This window comes from Taudactylus pleione, unplaced genomic scaffold (assembly GCF_031769625.1).
Source record: "Taudactylus pleione unplaced genomic scaffold, aTauple2 ptg000885l, whole genome shotgun sequence".
NCBI lineage: Eukaryota > Metazoa > Chordata > Amphibia > Anura > Myobatrachidae > Taudactylus > Taudactylus pleione.
The window spans coordinates 433184-447395 of NW_028285286.1; positions in this window are offsets into that span (position 1 = coordinate 433184).

A 14212-nucleotide genomic window follows, 5' to 3' on the forward strand; every position below is an offset into this window, starting at 1 on the left:
ATAGAATGACCTGCACGATGTGTGTATAAGGTGTATAGAATGACCTGCAGGCTGTGTGTATAAGGTGTATAGAATGACCTGCAGGCTGTGTGTATAAGGTGTATAGAATGACCTGCAGGATGTGTGTATTAGGTGTATAGAATGACCTGCAGGATGTGTGTGTATAAGATGTATATAATGACCTGCAGGCTGTGTGTGTGTATAAGGTGTATAGAATGACCTGCAGGCTGTGTGTATAAGGTGTATAGAATGACCTGCAGGATGTGTGTATAAGATGTATATAATGACCTGCAGGCTGTGTGTATAAGGTGTATAGAATGACCTGCAGGCTGTGTGTATAAGGTGTATAGAATGACCTGCAGGCTGTGTGTGTGTAAGGTGTATAGAATGACCTGCAGGCTATGTGTGTGTATAAGGTGTATAGAATGACCTGCAGGATGTGTGTATAAGGTGTATATAATGATCTGCAGGCTGTGTGTATAAGGTGTATAGAATGACCTGCAGGCTATGTGTGTGTATAAGGTGTATATAATGACCTGCAGGCTGTGTGTATAAGGTGTATAGAATGACCTGCAGGCTGTGTGTATAAGGTGTATAGAGTGACCTGCAGGCTGTGTGTATAAGGTGTATAGAGTGACCTGCAGGCTGTGTGTGTATAAGGTGTATAGAGTGACCTGCAGGCTGTGTGTATAAGGTGTATAGAGTGACCTGCAGGCTCTGTGTGTATAAGGTGTATAGAATGACCTGCAGGCTGTGTGTATAAGGTGTATAGAATGACCTGCAGGCTGTGTGTATAAGGTGTATAGAATGATCTGCAGGCTGTGTGTATAAGGTGTATATAATGACCTGCAGGCTGTCTGTATAAGGTGTATAGAATGACCTGCAGGCTGTCTGTATAAGGTGTATAGAATGACCTGCAGGCTGTGTGTGTGTATAAGGTGTATAGAATGACCTGCAGGCTGTGTGTATAAGGTGTATATGAAACAAATGCATTCTGTGGTTAGATTTGGGACCCATACCCAAGATATTTCATTACGGTATGCAATTATTCCAAAATACGGAATGTTCCAATATCCAAAATACCCCTGGTCCCAGGCATTCTGGATATGGGAGACTCAACCTGTGTGTGTGTTTGTGTGTGTGTATATATATATATATGTGTGTGTGTGTATATATATGTGTGTATATATGTGTGTGTGTGTGTATATATATATATATATGTGTGTGTGTGTATATATATGTGTGTATATATGTGTGTGTGTGTGTTTCTTTGTTTCCAGCAGCTCTTGCTGCAGGGTCATGTTGGTTCCTCTCTTGTCTCCTGCAAACAAAGTAGCAGCCTCTAATCCATTGTAAACTGGGGACTGATGTGTTACCCTGACTACAGGTTAGGAAACGCTTAATTAGCAACAGCAGTCACTGAAGAGTGTTGGAGCAGTGGACACGGCTTAGACACTCTAGGAGAATCTGCGAGGGTATTGCAGGAAAGAGACAGTTCTACACTTGGACAGCATAAGGCCAGCATTCCAAGTAAAAGCCGGCATTTTAATTAGTGCCAGGAAACGAAACATCTTATTATTTACAACTGTGTAGCTGTAATGATCAAACTCTTGGTATTTTAAATTTGTTCAATTCATAAGTATTATTGTATTTTTAATAATGGCTACTGAGTATCGTTAAAGCTGTGTATGAAATCTGTTTTAAAGAATTTTTGGTAACCACTACAAACATAACTTCGAGCCTTTTGAAATTCTATGCACTGAAACTATTTTGCTACACCGTTCCAGAGCAGTTGCCTTTATTATCTGTGCAGGGTAAATATGTACTCTTGATATAGGTAGTATTATAATGTTGCCAGTAAATCTGTTAATAAAGTTTGGTGTGGCAAGTTATTTTTAAATATTATGTTAACTTGCCACCCTCCCCACCCCAGCATATGCTAACTGCATTTAAAATAAGACCTAGAACCTGAAATTATTACAGGAACCCTTTGCTGCTAAGATTGTGACTGTAAGCACATAACCTGCGACACTGTCTTTGACAGGTGCTGGAGAATAAATAATAACTTTTTAGAACACCAGTTTGTGCTCTATTTAGAAATAAGGGAGTACTGTATAGACTCAATGTACAGTACGTAATTCGTCCCCACTTTTGTGATGGTATCCCTGTAATTCTTATCAAGGACACCGAAGGATATCAGGGTGTCAAATTAATGTCCAAAGCAAACATACGTCAGATAGAGGGTGAGTATGAACTAACAAGTCCTTTTCCTGATGGGTCCATTCTTCACAACAGAGAACACAATGTTTTGTTACCATTGTATTCTGCATCTACTTAGAACTGCACAGCTGGAATTGCAGGAGACACTGCACAGTTGGAATTGCAGGAGACACTGCACAGCTGGAATTGCAGGAGACACTTCACAGCTGGAATTGCAGAAGATACTGCACAGCTGGAATTGCACTGTTGCACCCTGTGACCATCGTTGGGTATTGGTGAAATATTACCCAAGGTGCAATTCCCTACATTAAATTGGTGAGCATATTACATATTGGATGACTGATACACCTGTAATACACAGTGTACACTATATATTTTTTTTCTTCTCCGTACACATACAACACTTTACAAAATTAATGGTTGGAGAAGTGTTAAAACGACCAATTTTTACTTATAAAAGTTTTACAGTACTTCATTGATTAAGGTTGCTCAGGGCCTGATTCAGACCCGCTCGCGAGCGCTGAGCATGCGTGAGACCCAGATAGCGATGGCCAAGCCGTCGCTCCGGGTCTCGCTACCCATCGACACCACGCCCCCTTTGGTTGGCGTGGCTGCCCAGACGAGGGCGTTCCCCTGGGAACGCCTACCGTCTGTGGCCGGCCCCACTGACATCACAAGTGATGTCAGTGGGAGTGCTCTCGGCTCTGATAGAGCCGAAAGCACTCCAGGGCTTGCAGCAACGAGACCCTACCACAAGGGTCTCGTCGCAAGCCCGATGGTCGCGATGGTCTTGACCATCACGACCATCTTTTTGGCTGCTCGCTATAGCTGTGGGTGGGCACCCACAGCTATGCGAGCGGCCAGGAGGTCGATGGTGAGTGACAGCACGCCCCCTTTGGTGGGCGTGCCGGGGGCGTGGCTGCCAGATGGAGGCATTCCCATGGGAACGCCTACCGTCTGGGTCCGGCCCCACTGACATCACTAGTGATGTCAGTGGTAGGGATTTTGGCTCTGATAGAGCCAAAATCACTCCAGGGCTTGCGGTCACCGAGACCCTACTGCAGGGTCTCGTCGCAAGCCCGATGGTCTTGACCATTGCGACCGTCATGGACGCTCGCATAAGCTGTGGGTGGTAACCCACAGCTATGCGAGCGTCCAGGAGGCCACTCCAAGTTTAGGTAGGAGGGCCCTGATTCAGAGCGAGCGCTCTGGTCAGAGCGTCTGGCTCTGAATCAGGACCTTTATTCATTTGGCATGGTGCTTTTTATCTGTATATTCCCCAATAACCCTCTCATATAGAGATACCCATGTATCCCTTCCAGAGGTTCAACAGAGCTCAGTCAATTTGTTTTAAAAATATATATGTATGTATGTGAATGTGTTTTTGCTATGTATGTTTTCATCATGGTACCATGATGAAAGTGGAAATACTATGCCCCAGGTGTCTGGTAGACAGATGCTATAATTAGTAGCTGTGATTGCCAGACAACCTGTGAGAAGCTGATAAAGGGTATGTCAGTCTCTCACTTCCTGGGGAACAGGTCAGAGGCCTGCTAAGAAGTGACTCTGTTATTACTGAATGTAAGTGCTGTGCTAAAGACTTTTGTTTTGTGATAGGGATGTAAGATCTTTGAGAGAGGGAATCATTTTGTTTAGTTAGAGCCAGGCAGGCCAGGATTTACTTTTATGTTTTGCTTATTTTTGTGCTACTAATAAAACAATCTTTGGTTACTTGTACCAAGGCCATGGACTGGTGTGCTACTACTTGGCTGCTGTGTGACAAGTGCAACTATTTACCCCAGGAAATGGTCTTGCCACACATGGTGGGGAGTGCAAGCATTGCACTTGAATTACAGCCATACAAATCTGTTTTTTGGGGGGGCTGTAATATTTTAAACTTCATGGTGGTATCATCATCAGATTCTTAGGGAAGCCAGATTCTGCTTTACCCCTACACCAAGAAATAACATGGAAGATCTAGTTAAGGCCTTACTACAGGCTACATTGGCTCAGCAGAAGCTACCAGGGTGCAGCAATTGGCCATTGAGAAGGCCCAGAGGAAACCGCAATTGGATTTTGAGGAAAATCGGAGGCAACACATTGGTCCCACAAAAGAGAAAAAAGAAAACACAATGTTCCCGACAGGAAAAAAAATACATTGGCCCCCACAGGAAAATAATTAAACACACAGAAGACAGACCTAATTGCAGGAGGAGCTCCCAGTTCATCCCACACAGTACACAGCAGCATCAGTGTGTGTCAGTCACTGCAGTCAGTACATTGTTCGGGGTGGTGGCTGCCACCAGGCCCACCAAGCTGCATCCCAGACCCTGACAGTGGCCGCACTTGTGCCTCCTAAGGGGTGGTGCCCCCATGCAGGCCGCTATGCTATAACAGCCTTCAAGCAGTCACTGTGCAGTGTGATATGTTCATGTGTGTTTATACCACACTAAGCTCATGTCCAGTATGAATGCCTTGTGCTTTGTACTTCCCTACTTCAGTATGTTCTCCAGGAGGTCCCAGAAGATGAAGTCAAGCTGGTTGATGTGGGGGAAGTGGTACCACAAATTGTGTCATCTCAGCCTCACCCCCACTGTTCGATGTTGCAAATTGCTGTCCCTGAAGCCCTCCAAATCCACCTTTACAGGGGAAGGATCCACAAGGCTGCTCTACTCTCCTTAGAGTGCAGGATTATTCCCCAAATTTCAAGGGCCTCCTGGACTTTCTCAGAGAATGTGAGGTATGTTATAGCTGCACCATCAGTGCATACAGATGAAACATGCTCATTATAGACTAATGACACAATCAGGTAAACTGCATAGCACCATGGGCTTGTCGGATCCTGCCACAATCGCCCCATTCCTTTAATTCTCATAGTAGAAGATCAGGTTGAGGATCTAGGACTATCAATATTCATCTGACTCTCCTTTTCCCTCTTTTCTCTAAATGAGTTTTGCACAATATTTACTGGACATGTCCTTTTATTTTAATATGTGTGAAAAATAATCCATAAAAGTATTTTAGACATATAAAGTTGAATGTGGCATTTCCAGTAAAGTAGCACAATATCAGGACCTCATGCCACGCTGTTACATTCAAATAAATGGCTGCAGTTGTAGTTGGTTCTGCAGTGTAGTGCTAGTTCTGCTCCCAGCAGTCATGGTGGAAGGGGGGGCATAGAACGACACAGACCCTGAGCACTCTCGCATGTGTTTCACTACACTCACATTCTCCAATACCACAACCACAACACTTACAGACAGGTCCCTTCTGTTTGAAGCCCAAAGGACAACATGGTACTGAAGCATACATAAAACGTGCCACTAGCAAAAAGTAACTGGCAGCAGACAAAGCCCCAGCCAGCAAACTGTCACCGCTTCTCCAGAGGGTTTCTAAGCGTTATCAAAGCCTTGCTGGCTAATCCACTCACAGAGGTGTGCAGATAGCAGGGAGCATCTCTCTGCCACAGGTTCTAAGGAGAGATTGTTTAATGTCACTAGTTTATGGCTGCCGGCCCCTACTGCTACTGTATGTGTAAAGTGACTGCACTAGGAACACTTTCTTCTGATTACTCATTACCTTCCTTATAGGAAACTTACAGCGCTCTGGCTGCTGTAGAACAGTAAGTCCCAGCATGCCCTCAGCTCAGTGATGTCAGAGCTGTTGATTATAAATGATGGTGCTGATTTGGCGGCCCCTCTCCTATTAGTGCTGGAACCAGATGGCTAGTGGCAGCCCCTACCTCCAGCTGTTTGACCCCTATAATTCAGGTAAAAATCGTTAACCATTACGTACATAGCATGCAGTGTGAATGCTGTGGGGCTTATTGATTAAAAAAAATGTACACCTAGATGGTTTGATTAGTCTTTCGCCCCTAGGGGTATATTTACTAAAGTGCGGGTTTTTAAAAGTGGAGTTGTTGCCCATAGCAACCAATCAGATTCAACTTAACAGTTATCTAGCACCTTATAGAAGATAATAGCTAGAATCTGTTCAGTTGCTATGGGCAACATCTCCACTTCTAAAATCCTGCATTTTAGTAAATATTCCCCCTAGTTTTAGCTGCTAAATAGAGAGGAGCAGAATTTTCAAAACTTTCACGATGATGTCCCGATTGCCTTATTGAAGTGCATACACACTAGACAATTTGCTCCATGAGCGATATTGTCCAGTGTGTCTCTGGCAGGGGTGTGCTCAGTGTTGTTAACGACATTGAGCACACACACTGAACGATATCATGAACGATATTGTCCAGTGCCGGGCACCCTACCTCGTCCCCGAACATGCAACAACCTGACAATATTGTCAGGCAATAAAAGACAATGACCAACGATCTGTGGGAGCACTCATCATTGGTCGTTCAACATTATCGTTCATCGGTTTAGCATACACACTGGCTGATATGGTGAACGATATCGTTATTGTTCAGTCATTCAAAATCTTGACAAGTGTGTATGCACCTTTGGAATGACAATTTGGGCATATTGTGCAGTGAGTATGCCCAATTGCGGGTTGCATGCAATATCTTATTGGCTGTGCTGCACGACATTCGGTGCAGTGTATATTAATGAAGGACGGAATGACACATTGTTCCGTCGTTCTTTAAATCTTCTAATGTGTGCTGGCATTCTTGCATGGTGCAGGGCGAAGGTAAATAGCCCCGACCATCAGCAAGATTGCTGGTCGTACAAGTGCATGATTTGAGCATAGGTAGATGTGGACACATCTGTATTTTCATACACATGTAAGAACACAATATACACAATATATTGCCCCATAGTTTATTTGTAAGCTCTAAATGAGGCTCACTATATTCTGAAAGTAACTTTGCATCATGGCCAAAGAAAAGGAATATGTACAACTTTGTCTTAAAAGCTTTAAAGAAAAAGCAATGTATTTAGTAAATCTAGCAGAAGGGTGTTCAAAGGAAAATAATTTCACAATTTCTGGGGACAGGTGTGAGTGGTCACTGCAATAAATTGCACACACGTGATGTAAATCAAGAATCCTTTTGTTTGGATAATTCCGGCATATCTTGCTTGCGCCATGTAAATCGTCTTTGGGGCTTATTCAACAAAATGGCGCAATAAGCACCAATGGATACAAATAGAAAGCAACCATTCCAATTATTTGTTTTCTAGTTCTGTTTAGAAAATAAAAGCAAATGTTGGTGTCTCAGGTTATAGCACAGTTTGCCTCTTGCGTTATGCAACAAGTCGTCTTGTCAGGTTCGACTGTTGTATGAATGTAGATCCCATTTCACATAAATACAGCAAGATATTTGCTCCACAGCATGAATTTTTTTTGTAAACATTGTTGTCATAATTACTTTACATTGTCATGTAAATAGCGCTTTCAGATGTTGTGAATTCCACACTAACAAGCTGCCAAGCCTGCGACTAAATATAGCAATGTACTACTGACTTCATAGGAAAATGATGGGTGTGCATTGCTTACAGTCTGAACGCGAGTAATAATAATAATAATTATGTCAGTCAAATGTAATATATTTCTAAATTGCATTATATCTTATTTATATAGTTGCAGGCACCACGCTGAATATCAGATGCTTGTGGGTTTTGGGGGTATTTCAAACTACAAGAGAAAGTAAATACCTGTCGGGACTTGGAAGTGCCACTTCTCAGTTAAAATGACAATTCAGTACAATTTGTCTCGATAACCCCCGAGAAGCTGACATTAAGCTTAAATGTCTAATATGCTTTGTGATTGAGCACATATAAATTGCGCCTGCTTTTTGTGTAAGCTACTAATTATTGTACCTGAATGAAATTCGTCTATTATTTTCACTGCTGGAAATTCACAGGGTGGTGCTTGTAACTAATAGCCGCATCAGACGCACTATACACGATTTATGTTGCCGAACATCATTCGGGATTTTGGTAACAAAATGAAGGCTTCAGTATTATGCTAGATCTGTAAGTGAATTGCATTTAATTAACAGTGGTTTTTATTTCTCGTTTTAGCTGCACAGGAATAGGAAATATTTTAAACTTTGGACTGAAAAGCTGTAAAATCGGCATGTAATGTTTCTGTTTTTTGTTGAATAACTTCATTTGCTACATTGTAATCACACAGTTATGATCCATCAAGAAATTGTCACAGGTTCTAGTAAATTAAAATTATTCTTTGCACTTCTCAAAATATTTTTTCCCAGTGGTTCATTTATATACTTAGTAACATTCATGTAGACGTAAGAATTTGACTTTCTGTATTACATTGTATACTTTGCCATTAAACTGTAAGCGTCATTTATAAATGTTAAAAACCTACAGTAGACAGATATATGTGCCCCTGTGGGAATCGGGACATGGGTGTGCATAATAAAGGGGTGTGGTCATTTATCCCTGAGGTGTGATCAACACTTACAACATATTGGACTGCCTCCATCTCATTTCCTTCCCTGTAATGCAGCCCACCCATGGCAACCATTCACTACCTCCCCAATACCTGTAGTATGATTACCTCCCCAATACCTGTAGTATGATTACCTCCCCAATACCTGTAGTATGATTACCTCCCCAATACCTGTAGTATGATTACCTCCCCAATACCTGTACTATGATTACCTCCCCAATACCTGTACTATGATTACCTCCCCAATACCTGTACTATAAATACCTCCCCAATACCTGTACTATGATTACCTCCCCAATACCTGTAGTATGAATACCTCCCCAATACCTGTAGTATGATTACCTCCCCAATACCTGTACTATGATTACCTCCCCAATACCTGTACTATGATTACCTCCCCAATACCTGTACAATGATTACCTCCCCAATACCTGTACTATGATTGCCTCCCCAATTCCTGTACTATGATTACCTCCCCAATACCTGTACTATGAATACCTCCCCAATACCTGTACTATGATTACCTCCCAAAATGACAGTCTAGAATACTTGAGGGGTTTCCTCTAGTACACCTAATTGCTCCACCTATGGCAGGAGTATTCATCATTCAACAGGAGTATTCAACATCTTGTGGGGCCTACACATCCCAGCATGCCCTATCACATTTTTAGCATGCCTTAATTTCAAAACTGGCAAGGCATGTTGAGATGTGTAGTTCCATAACAGCTGGAGGGCCACATGTTGAATACCCCTGCCCTGGTCTACTGCATTTGAGTGTGTGCAATGTTCCTGCATGTGGAAATGCCAGTATAAAAGGGCACATTGTAAATTTCAATGCACAGTTTGACCTGCTATACCTATAGGACCGCACCCTTTTTAACTCTTTCCTAAAATAATTAAAATGCTTAACTTTTCAAAGCCAGGCCCCATTAGCCAACACCATCCTCAGATTGTCTATGGGCTACCATTTCATATTAGAGGAGTCTGTATCCCTATCCAATATCTGCAGGCACCTAGAAAGTGAAGTGTTTCACTGACAAACTTTGGGGCAAGTGTTTGGCCCGGAGAGTACATCTTTGTGCAAGCACTGTTTCGGCAAGCATCGCGAAATAGCTCCAATAATTCACAACTAAATAGTGCAAAATGGATTATTATTTCCTTATTAAAGGGGCCCTAACTGCAGTGACAACCCAACCACTTACTCAGTACCAGCAACCATAGATATCTTGTGAAATCAAGTTATCTGCAATATAATCACAAAGCTTTATAGCAAATAACAAGCATCTCTATTTCATATCCGATCAATTCTACGTAACCTTTTGATATGATTATAAAAAATTGGTAATGCAATATGAATACTGTCACTATTATACAGCTGTTTTACCCAATGTTATATACAAATAAAGGCTGAACTATTTCCCTGCTAATAAATCTCTCACTATTTTAGCAGTTATAAACCAAGAACATATTCAGTACCAATAATTATTGTAACCCCCTTAAATTGAGTTGTCTGCAATATGGACAGGGCTTATAAATAATCCACAAATCACCTCCTGTCGTAAATGCAATATACTGTAATAACAGTACAAATAATAGGTGTATGAAGGAGAGGGCCGGTGGGGGCCTGGGTCTGACATCCCCCCCCCTCTCCCTCTTACCTCGCAGCAGCCCTGTACACTCTAGGATGCATTGGGAGACTGATCAGCAGCAGCAGTCTCCTCTTTGGGGGGAGCGATTATGCTATCCCCTGGCTTTGCGCCAGACTGAGAGGCTCAGCGCCCCCTCCCCATGGCACAGCAAATTTTTTTTCTAAGGTTTTTTTTTCGGCCCGCTTTTAGGCCATGCCCTCTTCCCCCAGGCATGGGCCGGCTCTCTACACCCCTGCCTGTGCATTGTACTTTAGTTTCATGAGTGATACAAATAAGATGAATAGCGGGGCTTAGTCACAAAGTCTGTGTGTTGCCAAGTGAGGCTATTTGGTGCAATTTAGGATAGGTGTATGAGGACATATGTGTAATTGGGAACATTCTTTACAAAAACAAATAATAATATGGTATTTGTAAATTATGTTGTAGATTTGCTGTGCTGGGAAAATTGGGTGGGGTAGTTTATTGGGGATGCAGTCAGGATGCCGACGGTCGAAATGCTGACCGCCCTCTTCCCGACTGTTTAATCCCTGCAGGGGTCTAATGACAGACATCGAAATCCTGATGCCTGTCATTTTACCTACGCCAGGGGCCCGATGCCTGGCATACCGAATGAAGGTAAGCTGTGCGGCAGGTGTGGGGGGGAGAGTTAGGTTAGGGGCTCCCGGGGGGGACTTAGGGTTAGGTACCCCCCAGGAGGGTTAGGCTAGGGAAAGGGGGGGTTAGGTACCCTCGGGGGGAGATTAGGGTTAGGCACCCCCATGGGAGACTTAGGTTTAGGCTGCTGGAACAGGGGGGGTAGGTTTAAGCACTTAGAGGAGGGTTAGGGTTATGCACTAGGGGGGGGAGGTTAGGGTTAGGCATCCCTAGGGGAGGGTTAGGGTGGGGAGAACATTAGGGTTAGATAGTCTACTTACCGATCGGGATTTGGATGCCTGCCAGTTTTCAGCTGTCGGGCATACGTCAAGCCGATCCCGTTTATTGTATATATAATACAGTTAATTGCGGTATAATAGTACTAGATGGAGCAGTGGCGTATCCTAGGAAGGTATCTATTGTCTGATAAGGTTACTTACAGTATATAATGTAGTTGCATGTATTTATGGGATTTGCAGGCTTATCTCTCACTAACACATTTTACTCCCTCACAAACTTATTAAATAGCTGATTTTATGTTGCATATTCAACACTATGCAGGTTTTCTGGGCTTGTTCTTGCTCATATATCATAAAAGTACAAAAAGAGAATGAGGAAGGTTTTCCTGTTGCTGTAACCAGAATTGTGCACAGTTGAACCTTGTAGCTAATTTAATCTGCCTCTGTGCGATAAGTATACAGTGATCCATTCATTCAATCTGGTTAGGTATGGGATGCCGCCACTCGGGAACCTGGCAGTCCAAATCCTGATGCTGGCATCCTGACATGGTTAGGATATCGACACCTGGTAAGTATCCTAACCCTCTCTCCCCACACCCAAAACCTAACCTTCCCCCAGTGCCTAAACCTAACCCTCCCCCTTAGTGCCTAACCCTCCCCCTTAGGGCCTAACCATCCAATGCAATTCATCGATAAAATAAATGGAAACATTTCTAACTTCTACTTAATAATGGTAAATGTTTCTGCTATGTAAAATGCAACAATATTCACGGCTGATTGAATTGCTCTCTATGCCACAGTGATATCACTAGTTCCTATTGCATCAATAGGCTGATTATTGGTTCAGCTCCCATTTATAGATGATAAGGAACTAAATGACTGTAATACGAGATTCCTCATAAATTTTAAACTTGGGCCCTTTATGGATGATGGGGAACGTTTGCAGTGCTGTTTGTATTCTCTATTCTAGTTATTCAACTGAAAATTGTTACAGATCAAGTCATACTTGCCTACTCTCCGAATGGCCAGCAGGTTCCCAAAAATCAGGACTCCAATGGCCGGGATGTAGTTATGTGCCGCCGGTCACAATCCCGACAACAGAATGCTGGCTAGTAATTTATGATTGGCATCGAAATACCAATGCCTATCATAATCCCGACACCGAAATCCAGGATGATGCATGCCCAAACTAGGTAAGTCTGGGGTGCCCATCCTGTTAATAGCGAGGGGCGAAGAGTTAGGTTTGGGCAGTTAGCATTAGGTTTTGGGGGGGTAGTTAGGGTTAGACACCCCCAGGGAGAGGTTAGGGTTAGGCACCCCCCCCGGGATGGTTAGGTTTAGGGAGCAGTAAGGGGGGTTAGGGTTAGGCACCCCTGGGGGGAGGTTAGGGTTAGGCACCACTAAGGGAGGCCTAGGGAAGACAGGGTAGGTTAGCATACTTACCTGCCTCTGTCGGGATCATCATCCTGTCGGGCAACCGCTGTTGGGATTTGCCAGAACCTTTGCCAGAAGGTTCTCTTGCCAGAACACAGGCTTCAATAATATACTGTACCGGCAAAGAGTAAAAATATAGCTAACACTATCACTCTACCAGAGCCATAACTAGACGTTTTGGTGCCCCGTGCCAGAAAGCGCATTGGCGGTTTTCCCCCTATTTTTTAAATAGAGACATAAAATTAACACGAAAAAGGGCCATGGCCTCACGGGGAAGGGCCTGGTATGAGATGGGGAAGGCCAGGAGATGCTGGGGATAAAAGAAAAGGAAACTACAAGTGAGAATGATAATAAACAGGAAAAGTGACTGGCCCGAACAGCGTCCTCTGCCCTGCGGTGCCCTGTGCCAGGGCACAGGTCGCACCACCCTAGTTACGGCCCTGCACTCTTACTGCTGGTATCCTCATGATTATGTTTAAATAATACACTATTGTTTTATACACAGCATTAGAATAATTGAATACAGTCATATCTCTTTAAAATTGTGCTAAATAGTTCCAATTTTTCTTAAGAATATGAGAAGTGAACAACAGTGTGTGGCTCTAATCACCACATTCAGGACCAGGATTTACAGAATGCCGGTGTGTCCCATAACCCAATTATATAGCAATATCTTAAATACATCTTAAAACGGTGGCTCAATAATTACTACAGCAATCAGCAGGCTGGTTGCATTTTGTAGTCTGCTAATAAGAGTTAATATAACTTGAGGACAAAGTTAGCCGCACACAGCATCTCACTTGTATATTACGTGTTCTGTACAAAACAAGGTGACAGGCAGCTTTGGGCATTTCCATAATAGAAAAAGAGCAGATTTTCTTGCAGAACAAACAGCTGTTTAGCTCTAAGTACATAGAGGCTTCTCGAGCCCCCAGTGTATTCAAAGGGCTGTGATAATGTGATTGAAAAAGCATATGCCCAAAGGACATAATACTGGTGGATAGGTACAAAGGTTGACCCATCGCAGCCAATGAATGTCCATAGCATATGAATTTAAAACTAATCTCAAAGAGCCCGGGGGTAAACAGAGCTAAGGTACTCATTTCACCGTGTACTTTTAGCTGGAAACATTGTCTGCAAATGACTCCCGTGTTTACCTTTCTGTAGTGTTTTTTTGTGTTCCAGCATTAACGGGCGCATTCAGGTTTAATGCACTTTCAGCTACGAGACGCCATTGATCCTGCTTTCAATCTCAGAACATTCTGGCAAAAAAAGAAATTGCATTATATTTTGTAGCACCAGAGACGACTATCTCAATATATCACAGAAAGAGGCTTTCCCAGCAATCTATCTTTTTATAAACTAAGCCATAAGCAGCTGTTTTCCTGAACGCAGCGCAATCATTCAGTTCAGTCTCGTCAGGATTATACAATGTCCTAAGTGTTTGAAAAGTTCTGCGCAAACATTCAAGTCTGACAGATATGTCCTTGGGGGGTAACCCTTCTGACATATAGATCCAGAAACATATTTCAGTCATTTGTATTATCCCGTAAGAATTGGTTAATCGGAAAGATCTGTCCAAACAGTGTTTTTTTTTTTTTCCCTCTCTGAATTCTTGTCTTAAAGTCAAATAAGGATGAAATTAGAAGGACAATTGGACAG